Source organism: Magnolia sinica, chromosome 1, assembly GCF_029962835.1.
Source record: "Magnolia sinica isolate HGM2019 chromosome 1, MsV1, whole genome shotgun sequence".
Classification (NCBI taxonomy): domain Eukaryota; kingdom Viridiplantae; phylum Streptophyta; class Magnoliopsida; order Magnoliales; family Magnoliaceae; genus Magnolia; species Magnolia sinica.
In genome coordinates, this window is record NC_080573.1 from 9,854,927 (window position 1) to 9,873,112 (window position 18,186).

General features: G+C 42.8%; 1 protein-coding gene, 1 long non-coding RNA gene and 1 other non-coding gene across 3 annotated transcripts in view; 1 reads left to right on the top strand and 2 right to left on the bottom strand.

The window, feature by feature from the left end:
• The window catches only part of LOC131239224 (rab GTPase-activating protein 22-like), a 66,911-nt gene that overhangs the window by 22,440 nt on the left and 26,285 nt on the right, over window positions 1–18,186 (bottom strand). The window lies entirely within an intron of this gene.
• Window positions 1,682–1,790, bottom strand: LOC131222288 (small nucleolar RNA R71). The gene has a single exon (XR_009159986.1). It is a non-coding gene; the product is annotated as a small nucleolar RNA R71 (small nucleolar RNA).
• On the top strand, window positions 15,243–16,520 carry LOC131239239 (uncharacterized). Its single transcript, XR_009168105.1, has 2 exons — window positions 15,243–15,962; window positions 16,265–16,520. It is a non-coding gene; the product is annotated as an uncharacterized LOC131239239 (long non-coding RNA).

Genomic DNA, 18,186 nt, shown 5'->3' on the forward strand with positions numbered 1-18,186 from the left:
TTTCTGATCTTCATAAATTGTTGATTGGTTGGTAATTAGTTTAATCCTGTTGTTTGCTTTGTCTCCTGGGCATGGTTAGATGATGGAATCCATTCTAATTCATATACCTCTCATCTCTTGAAAACCACATCAAGTAAGTTCAGTTTGAATTCCATATGCGAGCATAAGATCTCCCGGATCTCTACAAGTGGATCCTCTGAATCCCTAGTTTCCCTTCCCTGAACTACTTAAGTTTTAGATAATTATTTCACAAATTATTTCCTAAATTCTATTTGGTTTAGATCACATCTTAGTCTAGTTCTAGTTCTACTTGGTTTCAGATAACGTACAGGTATCAGTCCCTGTGGATTCGACCTCGGTCTTACCGAGTTTATTACTACATCACAACCCTGCACTTGGGGAGTGAACAAGTTTTTGGCGCCGTTGCCGGGGACTGACGGTTACGATTTTCTGAAATTAATTGGTTTTAGGATTAGTTTAAGATTAGGATTTTACTAACCTTAGTTTTATTTATTTATTTATTTATTTCTATTTGAGTTCAAAACTAACTTGTTTCCTATTTTATAGGATCTGGGCATAAGTTTCTCAATTGGTAATTCCTTCCTAATCTCTCTACTTTTTCATATTTTTAGAATTAGGGTTTAAATTTTGAAATTTTTAATTCTAGTCTTCTTTTTTCTATTTTTAGGAAGCAGTTTATTTTAGAAACTAGGGTAGTTATTTCCCTTTCTAGAAAAATCCTCTAATTTTCGGAACTTTTCTCTTTTGTTTTTCACTTTCTATTTTTAACTCTTTTTAAAATCTAATTTGTTTCCTCATTTATTTTTAGGATTTTTGGTTCAGAAACTAACCTTCCTATTTTGTAGGCCTTTAAGTTAGAAATCTCTAATTTGGTAAGCTCTTTCCCTACTTTCTATTTTTCAACTCTCTTTTAGTAATTTACTTTCTAGTATAAGACTTTCCTAGTTTATTTTAGAATCTAACTTATTTTATTTTTATTTTGCAGGCCCTTAACTTAGGACTCCAATTTGGTAATTTCTTTCCAACTCTCTTTTTCTTTTTAGATTTCCTTTTCCTTTCTTAGGATTAGACTTTGAATTTGATTGAGGGCTGCGAGTGTTTCATGCCCAAGTGGGCCCGTGACAACACTCGACGTCTCTTGACTGAAGGAGGATTAGTTGAGGGGTTGACTATCCATCGCAGGATTAGACACCGCTCGAAATCCCCTGAGTTAACTGAGGTTATGGCTGAAGACCAACCTCCTCTACTTCCACCCAGGGTGGAGGATACCCAGGATGAAAATGAGGTGCAACAGGCACCCCCGCCTCGTACTTTACGAGATTTTTTACAACCGGCGGGAGTGAGTACGCCCTCATGCATGATTTTTCCTGAAAATACAGGACAAATGAACATCAAGCCAGGAGTTATCCAACTCCTTCCCAAATTCCATGGACTTGAATCAGAGAGTCCATATTTGCATTTGAAAGAGTTCGATGAAATTATAGCTACATTATGTTTTCCTAATGTATCTGAGGATACAATTAGGCTGAAACTCTTTCCTTTTTCCTTAAAAGAGAAAGCTAAGACGTGGTTACATTCACTGCGTCCTAGATCCATTGGCACATGGAACGATATGCAGAGGGAATTCATAAAAAAATTCTTCCCACATCATAAAACGATTACCCTCAGAAAAGCGATCATGAACTTTGCCCAAAAGGAAGATGAAACATTCTTTCAATGTTGGGAAAGGTTCAAAGATTTGGTCAGCGTTCATGCCCACAACACGGATTTGAAACGTGGCGCATTACAAATTTTTTCTATGATGGACTGACATCTTCCATGCGCCAAATGGTCGAGACAATGTGTAATGGAGAGTTCATTAATAAAGATATCGACGAGGTATGGGACTACCTCGATAGTTTGGCTGAAAAAACACAATCTTGGGACTATTACCCAAAGTCGAACACCACGTCTAGGCCAACTCAATTAAAGGAAAAAGGTGGATTATATCTCTTGAAAGAAGAGGATGATCTCAAGTGTAAAGTGACTACGCTCATAAGGAAAGTTGAGGCCATGGAAGGAAAGAAGGATAAGGTCAATGAAATTGTTTGCGGCATCTGTGATTGCAACATTCACACAACTGAAAACTGTCCTACAATACCTGCCTTTCGAGGAGTGTTGAATGAACAAGCCAATGCCGTAAATAATTATCAAAGACCTTTTACTGGACCTAACTCTAACACATACAATCCTGGCTGGAAAAATCATCCAAACTTCAGTTGGAGAAATGGACAAACGGCAACTCCTCCAGGTTTCTTCAATCAAAATCCAAATCAAGTGAAACCTCAAGAGGAACCGGTTCAAAATCCCATACAAGAGCTGGCTCAGGCAATGCGGGGAATCACAGATTTCATGCAAAAAATAGATTCTCGTATGACGGTTATAGAAAAGGGGATGCTTCCTGCACAACCTCTCCCCAATCCTAAACCGCAGTACGAGAATAATGATCCCAGCTCTTCAAATCAGATGGGACATGCTAAATCCATCACCACTCTTAGGAGTGGGAAGATCATTGATAAAACTCTTCCGGTTAGGCCCGAAAAGCCTCAAGAACCAAAAGAGGACGACAATGATGGATCCAGTGATGTCCCACAAAATGTGGAACCGGAACTTCTAGAGAAGCCAGTTGCTCCATTCCCCCAACGGTTGGTTTCACCAAAACCTCTCTCTAACTCTCAGGATATCTTAGAGGTGTTGAAACAGGTGAAAGTCAACATTCCTCTACTTGATGTCGTTAAACAGATACCTTCATATGCCAAATTCCTAAAAGACTTATGCACGACCAAGCGACGGAAAATTATTCAAAAGAAAATCTTCTTGACTGAGACAGGGAGTGCCATCCTGAAGCAAGACGTGCCGCAGAAATTCAAGGATCCCGGTAGCCCAACCATATCATGTGTAATCGGGAACCATCGAATTGATCACGCACTTCTTGACTTAGGAGCGAGCGTCAATCTGATTCCCTACTCGGTATACAAACAGTTAGGTTTGGGTGAATTAAAACCCACCCTAACCACACTACAACTTGCTGATCGCTCTGTTCGTGTACCAAGAGGGATAATTGAGGATGTGTTGGTCCAAGTTGATAGATTTTACTACCCTGTAGACTTTATCATCCTGGACACCGAACCCATCAATAACATGAGCACTCAGATTCCCGTCATTCTTAGTCGCCCATTCCTTGCCACGTCAAATGCAATTATCAATTGCAGGAATGGTATCATGACTATGTCTTTTGGAAATTTGACATTGGAGTCAAACATTTTTTTCAATAACGGCAGCAACTCGGAGGATGATGACGATTTCCACGATATTAACATGATTGACTCTTTCGTGGAAGATACGACACCTCTAACCTTATCCTCCGACTATCTAGAGACATGCCTGGCCCACTCCCATGATTTTGATGATGACATGATTAGGGAGACGTGCGCCTTGCTTGATACTGCACCGGTACTTGAAGTTAACCAGTGGAGGCCACAATTTGAAGAATTACCACAAACCGATGTAGTGCCTCTACCGTCTAACCTCAAGCCGCCGAAGCTTGACCTAAAACCTTTGCCCTCTGATTTGAAATATGCCTATTTAGGTCAAGATGAGACATACCCGGTGGTGATCTCTGCCCACCTGGAGAAAGAACAGGAGAGTATGCTTATATCTACTCTCATTGAGCATAAAGGAGCCCTGGGATGGACGATAGCGGACCTCAAAGGAATCGATCCCTCGATTTGTACTCACCACATATACCTTGAGGATAATGCAAAAACCGCTCGGCAACCACAACGTAGACTAAATCCCAACATGAAGGAAGTGGTTAAGGCCGAGGTTCTTAAACTATTGGATGTGGGTATTATATACCCTATATCTGATAGTCAATGGGTGAGTCCAACTCAAGTGGTCCCTAAGAAGTCCGGAATCACCATCGTAGCCAATACTAATAATGAACTCGTGCTAACTAGAGTCACTACTGGTTGGAGAATGTGCATTGACTACAGGAAGTTGAATACCGTCACGAGGAAAGACCACTTTCCTTTACCATTCATTGATCAGATCCTGGAAAGGTTAGTGGTCATTCCTATTACGCTTCCTCGACAGTATTCGCTACAACCGATAGAGATAGCCCCAAGACCAGGAAAAGACCACATTTACATGTCCCTACGGCACCTTTGCCTATCGAAGGATGCCATTCGGACTATGTAATGCCCCTGCCACCTTTCAGCGATGTATGCTTAGTATCTTTTCTGATATGGTAGGGCAATATCTAGAGGTCTTCATGGACGATTTCTCTATTTACGGTCCATCTTTCAGCAAGTGCTTGGAAAGTCTTAAATGTGTGCTGAAAAGATGTGAAGAAAAGAACTTGGTACTTAATTGGGAGAAGTGCCATTTCATGGTTCAAGGGAATTGTCCTTGGGCATATCATCTCGTCCAAAGGAATCGGGGTAGATAAGGCAAAAATCGATCTTATATCTAACCTACCTCCACCCAAGAACATCAGAGACGTGCGATCCTTCTTAGGACACGCAGGATTTTACAGGAGATTCATAAAGGACTTTAGTCTTCTCTCTCGCCCTTTATGTAATCTTCTTCAAAAGGATGTTCCGTACGAGTGGACTGAGCAGTGCCAGGAAGCTTTCACCAAGCTTAAAGGCACGTTAACCACTGCACCTATCATGCAGCCACCCGACTGGAGCCTTCCTTTTGAGCTTATGTGCGACGCTTCTGATTATGCTCTTGGGGCGGTCCTAGGCCAGAGAAAAGATAAGAAGCCCTACGTCATTCATTACGCGAGTAGGACTCTAAATCCCGCCCAGGTGAACTACTCGACTACGGAAAAGGAACTCTTAGCTGTAGTGTTCGCCTTGGAAAAATTCAGGTCCTACTTGATCGGATCTAAGATCATTATCTATACAGATCATGCGGCACTGAAGTTTCTTCTTTCTAAGAATGATTCTAAGCCCCGCTTGATACGATGGATCCTTCTACTCCAAGAATTTGATTTGAAAATTAAAGATAAAAAAGGAGTAGAGAATGTAGTGGCCGATCACCTTTCTCGCCTTAATACCTCCGATTCCCTTGAGGCGACCCATATCAATGATATGTTCCCCGATGAACAACTATTCAGAGTCTCTCATTCTCCTTGGTTCGCTGATATTGCTAATTATCTTGCCACAGGTTCCATACCGACACAGTGGACTGCGCAAGATAAGAAGAAATTTTTCACCGAGGTGCGCAACTTTTTCTGGGATGATCCTTACTTATTTAAATATTGCCCAGACCAAATTCTAAGGAGATGTGTACCAGACGATGAGCATCAGAGCGTCATCTCCTTCGTCACACGAGGCCTCGTGGTGGTCACTTTTCTCGCTAAAAAGACCACGGCCAAGATTCTGCAGTGTGGCTTTTATCGGCCCACTATGTTCGGGGACACTCATGAGTTTTGCAAAGCTTGTGAGCGTTGTCGAAATTGGGAGCATTGTCCCCGAAATATGATGCCCTTAAATCCCATCCTTATCATTGAAGCATTTGATTCGGGGCATCGATTTCATGGGACCATTCCCCAATCGTTTGGAAATCAGTATATTTTGCTCGCCGTGGATTATGTCACTAAATGGGTCAAGCGATTCCTGTCGAAAGAATGACCATCACACGGTCATTAAATTCTGAAAGAGAACATCCTTTCTCGATTCGAACGCCTCGAGCCATCATTAGTGATGGGGGCTCACACTTTTGTAATAGACCATTCGAGAGCTTAATAAAGAAATACGGTATCTCTCATAAGGTAAGCACCCCATACCATCCACAGACAAGTGGACAAGCTGAGATTTCCAATAGGGAGATTAAACACATTTTGGAGAAAACGGTCAACCCAGATCGTAAGGATTGGTCAATCCGACTGATCGATGCCTTATGGGCATACCGTACTGCCTTTAAAACTCCTATTGGAATGTCTCCCTTTAGACTTGTCTATGGGAAAGCTTGTCACTTGCCTGTGGAGCTGGAACATAAAGCATACTGGGCGATCAAAAATCTTAATTTCAATCTAGACAACGCTGGCTCGCTACGCAAACTTCAATTGAATGAACTTGAAGAAATCCGGAATGATGCGTATGATAATTTGAGAATTTACAAGGACAAGATGAAAGCATTCCATGACCAACACATTTTGCGAAAATCATTCACGCCTGGTCAGAAGGTCCTTTTGTACAATTCTCGATTACATCTCTTCCCGGGTAAGCTTCGATCTCGTTGGACCGGCCCTTACATTGTTGTTACTGTTTTTCCTCATGGGGCCGTTGAGATAAGAGATCCCGACAATGGCAAGGAGTTTAAAGTCAATGGCCATCGATTGAAACCATTTGTCGAGAAATTTGATTCAGAGGACATGTCCATACCTCTGACTGATCCTGTTTACCAGGACTGATCTCCTAGTCTGATGGAGGTATAGGTAGGTTTATCGCTTTCATAGGATTATGGTAGTTGTTTTGGTCTGGCTGAAGATGTTAAACTTAGCGCTCCTGGGAGGCAACCCAGCTCTTCATTTCATTTCATTTTTATCATTAGTTAGTTCAATGTTTGTGGGTAACATTACTGCAAACCCTCACGAGACTACAACTCGTCCACTAGGGGTAACCTAGGGGTTTAAAGGCTTGTTGCATGCGCTAAATGCAATCGAGAGCACCTGCGAAAGTGGTATAGGTAGAATTTTATTTTTGTTAGTTTTGTGCTGACTGGATTCCATGCCGCGATCTCTTTGAAAGTCTCTCATGATTCATCACCCAGGTACTATCTTCCCTTCACTTTTTCTTTACTTTTGTTGTCCTATGCGCGTTCCATACTCATATCCTTTACATTGAGGACAATGTAGCTTTTAAGTTGGGGGTGGGAGATTAGGGTACCTAATCAGTATTTTCTTGAGCAAAAATTGTGAAAATTTTTAATTTTTTTTCTGGACTTTCTGGTGAATTCAAAGTGATTTGACGACCATCTTTGATTTAGAATTACAAGATATGGAATGTTGGTGATTTACTGCTCTTGGATTCAGTTGCTCGTTAGATTTCACAGTTAAGTTTAATTATTAATCCATGATTAGAAGTTGTAAACATTGATTGAGTCATGATTTCACATGTCACATCTCGCTTACACGTTAAGATTTCAGTTTGAAACTGAAGGGTTAATTTGATGATCAGTAAGCATAGAAGGAACCAATTGGAACAATTGCCCGTCAAGATCAATTAAAAGGAAGAGATACCGTTGACAAAGGTTAGGCAAAGAATCTTCACTATAGGTTTGCTCCCTATAGGTGTGGACTTCATTCCCCTTCTTGGTTATTAGTCTTTAAAAAAAAAAAAAAAAAAAAAAAAGGAATGAAAAGATGATCTTTGAGGCAAGCTTTGGTTATTATGAATTCTCTTGTTGATTACCAACGATATCCTGAAATAAAGAATTGAATATTAATGTTGAAAGTTGGGATTACACTTTACATCTGTGGAACTCAATGTTTAGGATTATTTCTAATTAAGGGACTAATACTTTGAATGAAGCTTACCGTGTGTTTGAGTCTAGGAGAGAGTAAGGCCTAACATTCATGAATTGTTGAATTCTGAATATCTAGATTGTTTTTCAAAATCACTCGAGTTCATAGAAATTCTTCTGTAATTCTCAACTTATTTTTTCGCATACTTTGCTCGGGACTAGCAAAATGCTGGTTGGGGGTTGTGTTGAGGGTCAAATATTGCATATCAGACCCATTTATTGCATGAGTTTACAAGCATGACACCGTTTAATAGCCTAATTTAATTGAATTTGTGATGCAGGGCGTCTTCATGAGCTTGGACTGGGAAAGGACACTAAAAAGCATGGATTTACCGATCTGACGACACTAAAGCAGTGGACGGACTCCAGAAGACCAAGAGCGACGAAATTATACATCAGGGACCCAAGAAAATCAAAGAATTGAAGCTCAAGTGGCCTGAAAAGTGTCCAGAATGCAAGATCATAGGGTTCCCACCATCTGATCAGTTCAAAACTCCATACATGTCCTGAAGACCATAAATGAACCGTACACGTGAAATTTCAGCTCCTGGATCACTGTGGAAAGGGCCCAACGGACAGATCAGCCCACAAATTATCAATCTGGGGCCCGCCAGACAGCTGGATATACTTCATTTTTGGATTCAACCCCTTAAACTGCGTGTTAAAACAGATGGATGGAGCAGATTTCTTACAAACATCACCATGGGACCCATGCATGCAGTGCACGTGCAAGGTGCACAAGTGCACCGGACGAGCATTAATAATAAGAAAGTCGGTCAGCAGGCGCTGACCGACTCAAAACGCAAAATTCTTTATTTTTACGCAGCAACGCAACGCTGCCGACCGTCGGTTCCGCTTGTGGGCCCCACACATCATGCATAACACCAATCAGAACGGTCCATTGTGTCCCACGGGTGCCTATAAGCCTCACTTAGGTGTCCTTTTGGGCCCCTGAACGTAATAACAGGAAGATTACCGTCCAAACGGAAGATGGACGGCGGAGTAGAAAGCATTGTGGGCCGCATGGAATTTAGTCCAAAAGTAGTGCTTCCCACCTGATTTTTCGAGTAGAACACAGTGGACGGATCGGATTTTCCAAAGAGGAAGCCAGGTGGGCCCCACAAAGTCACAGCGAAAGCCTTTCGCAGGCTCTGTTTTAGCGCCGGACGTCGTCCGACTTTTGCGGCGTGTTGTGCGATCATGGCGGTGATCGGACGGACGATCTGAACCGTTCATCATGAAGGTCTGCCAAAAATCTTCCAAAGGACGTTGTCCTTTTGGAAGGAAAGCAAAGAAGAAGAAGAGGAGAAGACGCCGAGTTTTGCTGCTGTGCGTGAAGACGTCTCCGCAACCAACTCGTCCGCGGACTCCGGCCTTTCGCACGGGCACTCTATTCCGGGTAGGACTCCCGGACGACAATCTGTATAAGAGGACGGAAGACAGGAGGCCAGGGAATCGGATCAAGTTGCTGTACGTGGGGGAGTTTTTTTGCAAGGAAGGAAAGGAAGGTAAGGAAGAAAGGAAGAAAAGTGAAAGAAGAAAAAAAGGAGCAGAAGATGTGGAGGAACAGCGGCTGAACGGTTCTTTTTTTTCTTCCTTTTTGTTTTTCTTCTTTCTCTTAATTGGAGATTAGCCTACCCATGTTTGGCTAAACCCCTTAGCTAGGGCTAAGGGGAGAAGCTTGTAGCGAGATGGGAGACATTATTTCCTGTTTTTTCATAAACTGAACTTGGATTTAAGTTGATTATTATAAGGAATATTTTTATTAGTCTTTAATGGTCTGTTGTGACAGAAATTACAATGGATTTGCAATGGCTTTGAATATTTCTTTCCTCTTTTTATATTTATGAAGTCAGGACGCCCTGTTGTTCACCATCGTCTCCTGGGCATGGTAGGATGACAGTACCTTTCTGATCTTCATAAATTGTTGATTGGTTGGTAATTAGTTTAATCCTGTTGTTTGCTTTGTCTCCTGGGCATGGTTAGATGATGGAATCCATTCTAATTCATATACCTCTCATCTCTTGAAAACCACATCAAGTAAGTTCAGTTTGAATTCCATATGCGAGCATAAGATCTCCCGGATCTCTACAAGTGGATCCTCTGAATCCCTAGTTTCCCTTCCCTGAACTACTTAAGTTTTAGATAATTATTTCACAAATTATTTCCTAAATTCTATTTGGTTTAGATCACATCTTAGTCTAGTTCTAGTTCTACTTGGTTTCAGATAACGTACAGGTATCAGTCCCTGTGGATTCGACCTCGGTCTTACCGAGTTTATTACTACATCACAACCCTGCACTTGGGGAGTGAACACTTTCCAACTAAACCGATGCAAGTATATTCATATAATTTATAAACGTAAGAAACGTATGGAAACACAACAATACATTCAAAAGCAAAAGAAAAATCACTAGATCAGGTTACATACATGTTTAATTTTGTGTTTGGATACAAAGATTGCAACTGATTTGTGAGAAATTGAGACATTTTGATTTTTCTCAATTTTCTGCAACTTGACCCATCTCCCCCAAATCTCGAAATCGAAGTTCAAAATCCATAATTTTTCATGGAAAATATGAAGAATCATAAATTTGTAACCATTTGACATTGGTTTAACGTGATTTACAATAAAAACATGGATCGAAAATCGAAAATGATCACTGGATCAAATAGGTGGGATATATCGGCACTACCTGTGCGTTTCATATTGCACAAGTGGGATACAAGATATATCGTGGGATAAATCGGCTGATATCGTTGATATTTAAAACACTGGCAGAGACATCACCAAGAGACGAGCTTGGGTCATTAATAGGGCTTAAACGAGAGGATAACTGACGACCCACCTAGATGTCTCATCTCTTCTACCAGCCTTTTAGAGAAAGAGATACATGTCCCCCCATCCGGCACTCCATCCTCACCGACCTTGTGTGGGCTCATCCCGTTCATCCACGTAGATCCAATGGATCTGAACACCACGGGAGCACCGAGCTAGTGCACCATCACCCTCATTCGCCATTCTCATTCTCTTCAAAGCTTGTCGGTCGCTCTCTTTCTGGCCCATAACTATAGAAACCCATGTAGGAACATTCCCACTCCCATCTGAAACTATGTGAATGAGTATTTTCTCGTCATCAACCATCACCGGAATAAAATTTGGGATGATTCCGGGCTTTTTCTTTCCAATGCACACTCTAGCCACTCTTAGGTCATTCCATTCTCCTGTCGCCAAATCGATGGCCAAAACCCGATCCACACAGAAGGCCACCGCCACCGTCTCCACAACCCAAAGCTCCAAGGGAGATCTCAAAGCTGAACCCAAACATATCAGCGCCCAAACCCGAACTCGTCTTCCAACCTACAAATCGATGAAACTAGACCATCCTAGAAGACATGGCTCCTCAACCATTACCCTTTATAGGGTCTATCATACCCTTGGTTGGCTCCTTAACCATTATTACCCTCGATTGGCCCCACATCGCATGGGTTAGGACCTCGGCTAAACCCCCTCATGGGCCCCACATCACATGGGTACTGCCTCACACGAGGGCCCCACATCACATGAGTTAGGACCTCGGCTAAACCCCCCTCGTGGGCCCCACATCGCATGGGTACTGCCTCACACAGGCCGCCCATCTCGAGTGTGTCCCCGCATCCCACAAGCTACCCCACTCGAGCTCAGTGTGAAAATAGTCCTGCATTAATCACCCCTGGTGAGGAGTCTCGAACACGAGACCTCCCGCTCTGATACCACTTTGATGCAGGACAATTAACCACTTGCTCTAAAAGCTCGAACTAATAGAGCATGGCGAATTAATCCCTTTATCTCATAGCCAAGGCCCCACATCGCATGGGTTAAGACCCCGACCGAACCCCCATCATGGGCCCCACATCACATGGGTACCGCCTTACATGGGCCGCACACCCCGAGTGTGTCCCCGCATCCCACAGGCTATCCCACTCGAGCCCGTTGTGAAAATGCCCCCGCATCCCACAGGTTACCCCACTCGAGCCCAGTGTGAAAATATCCCTGCATTAGACCTCCACCCCTTTACCTTTCAATGAAGGCCCTCCCTTCCCCAAAGAACTTTCCCTAATTCTACTACCTGGGACTCCATCTCTGCTTTTGAACGCTACATTCTTCTCTTGACGGAATTGATTTCGAGAATCTCTAGTAATCCCCTCTTTTGATTGTCTACTCCAGCTTCTACTTCTGCCTCAGACTCAAGAGCAAGATCTTCTAGAATCCCTCTTGAAATACCCACATCCATGGCCTCTCTCTCTCTCTCTCTCTCTCTCTCTCTCTCTCTCTCTCTCTCTCTCTCAGTAGGAATCCTTTTCACAAGCAGAATCCCTCTCGCGATATCATCTCACACTTAGAATACATGCAATCAAGACAACCATTTCTAACAAATACCAAAATGTCCAGTAACCTCTACACAAATTTCAGCAAATAATCCCCACAACTCCAAATACGATTCCCAATGTAGGCCAGCAATGAGTCAAGCTAGAGCTAGGGTTGGCCCTAGCCCTAGCCCCACCCTAGACCCAATTAGGGTAGAAAGGCCTTGGCCTTGGCCTTGGCCCAATTAAAGGTTAGAAATGATCAAAGGTTTGAAAAAGTCCAATCTACGAAGTTTTTGAGTTATTCCCTCCATCCACAATCAATCATCATATAAATGGCTTTAATCATTGAAACATGACCCTAGATCTAAAAGTGCACATGTGTGTTGAATGGGAACCACTCACAAGTGTCTTTAAAGTTTAAATTGTCCTCCTCTTTTGGTATAATGGTGGCCCTATGGTTGCACGAAGTGTGAAGCAAGGAGGCAACAAATTTTGGTGCAGCAGCAGGAGCAACGATTGGAAGAGTGCCGGAAAGTAGGTGTGACACCTATATACAAGATTCCTGCAACTAAGGGTGGCTTGCTTGATAATTGTAATAGTATAATGAATCGAGCTGGGCCATTCATAATTGGCCCTGGCCTAGCCTAGACATTGGGCCTAGGTTCCAAGCCTAGGCTTGACACTCAGGCTAGGTTTATCTGTTACTTGGTTACCGTTATCAGTGGTTTAGGTTAAAACCAAACTACGGATTTACTCATAGCAACTTAACTGCAAAATGGATAGTACTCCTTGTTTTCTTGAAAATGTAAATTTCACTGAGTCGTTTCTAGGTCTCACCTCAATTATTTTTCTATATTCTTGAGGTTCTCTTATTTTTCATGAAACTTGACACCTCTATCTTAAGCACCAAAAGAGTGCACTTTGGCAATAGACTAATTTGATATCACTGAGTCGTTTCTAGGTTTCACCTCAATCATTTTTCTGTATTCCTGAGGTTCTCTTATTTTTCATGAAACTTGACACATGTCTATTTTAAGCACCAAAAGAGTGCACTTTGGCACTCTTACACAACCCCAAGTTAGTACACACTTTGTACATGTAAAGTAATAAGTTGTTGGATGAAAAATAAATCTAGGTTTAACCTTTTTCTTTTTGTCCCAAAAAAATCAAAAAAAAAAAAAGAAGAATTGGGCTAACAACTCATTACCCTTTCCCCTCACTTCTCTATGGTCAAATGAAAAGTATACTCTTCCTTACTCTCCACATCTGCCTCATGGTTTGGCTATTATCTTTTTTCCCCAAAAGGTCTCCTCTTTCCTTGAGTTGTTTCAAGCAATGGGAATGTGTATAGACCTTAGAAAGAGAACAAAGCTAAGATAATTTAGATTGATTTTACTTAATGTGGAGATAAGGCCACTAAATCTTGGGTGGCAACGAAGGCCATTTCAGAGTTCATTTTCACCGGATATGGTTGTGCATGACATTTATTTTGGTGATTCCTCATATTTTTTCTCTTTTTTTAACTTTTGGTGAAAATATGATGAATCACCGAAATAAATGTCTAGTGTGCGCACACACACAGATGCAACAAAGTTACACTCTATATCCACAAACTTGTGAATACAGAATACCCTATCAAGAAATAAGTTCTATATAGCTCGTAAGGCCTACCGTTTCCACTACCCGAGCTAAGCCTTGTCAGACACAAGGTTAGAGCCTTTGCTTTGGCTCATACTATGGAAAAGGTACAACTCAAACACAACAATATTCAATGCTTAGGGGCAGACTGCGATTCACTAAATGGCTACCTAAGTAAGAAATACAAAGGATATCAAGGAGCCCAAACTAGGTGGAGGCACTTGGGCAAGAGTGCACCAAAGGAAAACCCCTGGGATAGTGATGAGGACAGCACGTCATGTACACCCTTAAGTACGTATCAGAAGAGGAGGCGGGCCGCGCCGATTTCCTTGTGGCTAGGCGAGTACCCGTGATCGTGCTGAAGACCCTATGTGCATGTGCGAGCATCTAAAAGACCCCACACTGGGAAGATGCACATAGGCTGCTTTATGGAGTGATCTAGACCGTTGGATCAAAGGGACGCGACGATCGGGCCATTGGATTGCATGGATCACATTGTCGGGCCATTGATCGTTGATCGTCCACATCAGTTTTAGACTTTATCATATTTTAGGATTTAGTTTTTTATTATTTTATATTTGGACACATTATGGGTGTTTTAGTTGATTTTATTTAGACTAGAGTTATTTTCATTAAAGTTCACAAGACGGAGATTTTTGTAATTTTTGAAACTTCTTGGATCTATAAAAAGAAGAGGGCGTGTGTGTTAGACAGCTCACATACCTTGTATAACTAGTATACCTTGTATAGTTTGTTTCCATAGGTAGAGGATTCTGAGTTTATTACTTTCCTTGTATAGATGGTTGTAATCTCTATATATTCAACCCCATTAGGTTCTCTCAAACACAAAAAACCTTTTGGCTTCACTGTTTTCATAGTGTCAGAGCCCTACTGATCCAAATCCGCCCACCCCCTCGTCACCGGCACCACCGCCTACCAGATCCGGCCCCTTCTGCGTCAGAAAACCCTGCTCCGGACAACCCCTACACTCCTTCTGCATCATCCCTACTGCGTCAACAAATCCGTCCGCCCATTCCAAACCCCATCCGATCTCCCCAAGCCCATCCGCTCTCCCCAGGCCTATCCGATCGCATGCCCTGGCTGCCTCCCTGCTGCGCACGCCCGCACGCCCCCTCCCTGCTGTGTCTCTACTGCGCCCCTGCTGCTGCATTGCGTCCTTGCTATTGCGCACGTCCCTACTGCATCTCTATTGCTCCATCCCTGCTACTGCGCACGTCCCTGTTGCGTCTCTGTTGCTCCATTCCTGCTGATTTGCGCCTCCATCTCTGTTCTATTGCCTGTCACTGCTACCGGATATCCTGCTGAGAGGTACCTTCTTCCTTGGTGTGGTTTATATCGCTTCCTAACTATGGACAAAGAATCCTGTACAGAGGCCCCACGATGTAGCTTCGATGGTACCAACTACAATCTATGGGGTCATCCACTTTCAGAGTTTTCTCAAGGGTCGTGGTTTGTGGGAACTGATTGATGAGTCTGTTCCTGTCCCCACTTCCACAGATGCCGACAAAGTGGCTGAGTGGGAAATGAAAAATGGATGGATTATTACCTGGATTCTCAATTTGGTCGATCGATCAATTGTTGTTGGCCTCACACCACATCGCACTGCTAAGGCAATGTGGGAGCATCTCTAGACAATTTATCAACAGAGTAATGCGGCCCGGTTATACCGCTTGGAACAGGATCTCGTTAACCTTACTCAGGGTGATGATAGTATTCAATCATTTTACTCCAAAATTGTCACAATTTGGACTGAGATGACTATGATGGATCCAACATTTCCTCATGACTTTAAGATATTCCAAAATATGTGCGAGAGTGCACAAGTTCGACAGTTTCTTATGAAGCTGCATCCGGAATTTGAGCATTGTCGGGCTGCTCTCTTAAACCGTAGCCCTACTCCTTCATTGAATTCGGTTATTAATGATTTATTGGCTGAGGAACAACGACTGAAAGTTCTCTCTCTTCCTTCCTCAACTCCGGGATCATCTGATATGGTGCTTGCTGTGTCCACCACTACACCAACACGTGGTTCCACTCCTTTGACTTTCACGGCTGTAACAAGGTGGGTCATGTTGTCGCTCAATGTAAAGAATGGTGCACTTATTATCGATGGACTGGTCATGGTATTCAGGACTGCCATACATGTGCCTATGCATCTTCTTTCGGCCATGGACGTGGTGGTCGTGGTCGTGGCCGTGGCCGTGGTCGTGCTCTTTCTGCTACTGCTGCCACTATTTCTTCCGAGCCGTCTGTTAGTGATTCTGCATCTACTGTTTCTGCTTAAGGTCTTTCATCTCCGTTGACTCCAGCGATGCTCCAGTAAATCGTTCAGGCCCTTTCTGCGGCTGGTATGTCAGGTATATCCCCATCTTCTACATGGTTCTTCAATTCAGGTGCTTCCAATCATATGACCAGTGCTGTATCCCATCTTCGTGACATTCGTCCCTACACCGGCAACCGGGCTATTTCTACTGCGGATGGCACTAGACTACTTATTAAGTCTGTTGGATCATTGACTTTCTCTCCTTCTGCTCATCGTCAGTTCACCCTTCGTGATGTGTTTCATGTCCCTAACCTCTCCTCCAATTTAATTTCAGTTAGTCAACTCACATCAAATAACTGCTTAGTCATATTTCTTCTCAACTGTTGTTTTGTGCAGGATTTGGCAACAGGGAAGGTACTTGGGATGGGTAGGCGGCATGGCCGTCTGTACGTGCTGGACTTTGATCCATCTGTCACTCCGGCTCGTTGTTTCTTTTCTCCATCTTCATCAGATATTTGTTCGGCAAATAAATTGTGAAAACTGTGGCACTTTTGCCTAGGTCATTCACATTCCGATCGGTTACTTCAGTTAATTTCTTCTGGCATGTTAGGGAATATTTCTCTTAATAAAAATGATTTGGATTAATCTTGTTCTTCCTGTTGCCTTTCAAAAAGTAAGTGTATTCCCTTTTCTCTAAGTACTACAAAATCATCTTCTATGTTTGAACTTGTGCATACGGATGTCTGGGGTCCATCATCAATTATGTCTCTCTCTGGGTTACGATACTATGTTATATTCACTAATGATTTCACACGTTACACTTGGATTTACTTTCTACAGTCGAAGTCACAGGTTTTTGAAAAATTCAAGTTATTTCACTCTATGGTGGAGACTCAATTTCGGGTTCCAGTTCAAACTCTCCGCTCTGACTCAGGGGGGGAATATCTCTCAACCGATTTTCGTACATTTCTTCAAGGTCATGGGATTATTCATCAGACCACCTGTTCTGATACCCCACAATAGAACGGGGTGGCTGAACGAAAAAATCGTCATATTGTTGAAACTGCCAACACCCTGATGACAGCTATGAGTGTTCCTCGTTCTTTCTGGGAGGAAGCAATGTTACATTCAGTCTACTTGATTAACCGGATGCCAACCAAAGTTCTGAACAGTAAATCTCCCTACTTTGTTCTCACCGGCTTACCTCCTGCATATTCCACATTTCGTGTTTTTGGTTATATCTATTATGTTCACCTGACTTCATGTGAATGTAACAAACTATCTCCAAAATCAATCAAATGTATGTACTTGGAAAAACTCATAAGGATTTTCGATGTTATGATCCTATTTCTCGTCGTGTTCGGGTTTCACGACATGTTTTTCTCGAACACATTGTCTTTCATTCATCTCTTCCTCCTCTGCACACTCCAAACTCTCCTGGTCTAACTGCCTTCCCTGAAATTCCGTTTGCCTCAAGTACTCTCCCTCGTCCGTTGCAGGTTTACTCATGTCGACCACGTACAGATCCACCACCTATTACTCAACCCGAACCTACTGTACCTGTTGCAGATCCCAAACCTACCTCGATACGTCATTCCGCTCGTGAACATCGAGCGCCTGATCGCTTGATATGCTCTATGTCTGCCATGAATGCTACTCTGAATACTGTTTCTATTCCTACTTCATACTTTCAGGCAACCACTCATGATTGTCGGAAGAAGGCTATGGCAGAAGAACTTGCGGCATTGAATGATAATCATACGTGGGACAATGTCACTCGACCCCCCTGACCAACAGCTAATTGGTAGCAAATGGATTTATTCTATCAAGCTCAAGTCTGATGGATCATTGGATCGATACAAGGCTCGACTTGTCGCTCAGGAATACAAACAGGAATACAGAATTGATTATGATGAGACATTCGCTCTCGTGGCCAAGATGAAAACTGTTCGTACTCTTCTGGCTATATCCTCTGTTCGCTCATGGCCACTCGCTCAGATGGATGTGAAAATTGCCTTTCTTCAAGGAGACCTCCAAGAAACCGTATATTTGAAACCTCATCCTGGTTCTTTAATCCCTGACAATAAGGTATGTCGCCTAAAGAAAGCCCTATACGGCCTCAAACAGGCACCTTGGGCATGGTTCCAAAGCTTTCGCGATGTTGTTATGGGTGTTGGCTTTACTCAAAGTGGTCATGACCCATCCTTATTTTTGCGCATCACTGCTCACGGAATTGCCATTGTTCTGGTCTATGTTGACGACCTCCTCCTAACTGGTAGCGATGCTACTGGCATTTCGGCTTTAAAGGAAGTTCTGCA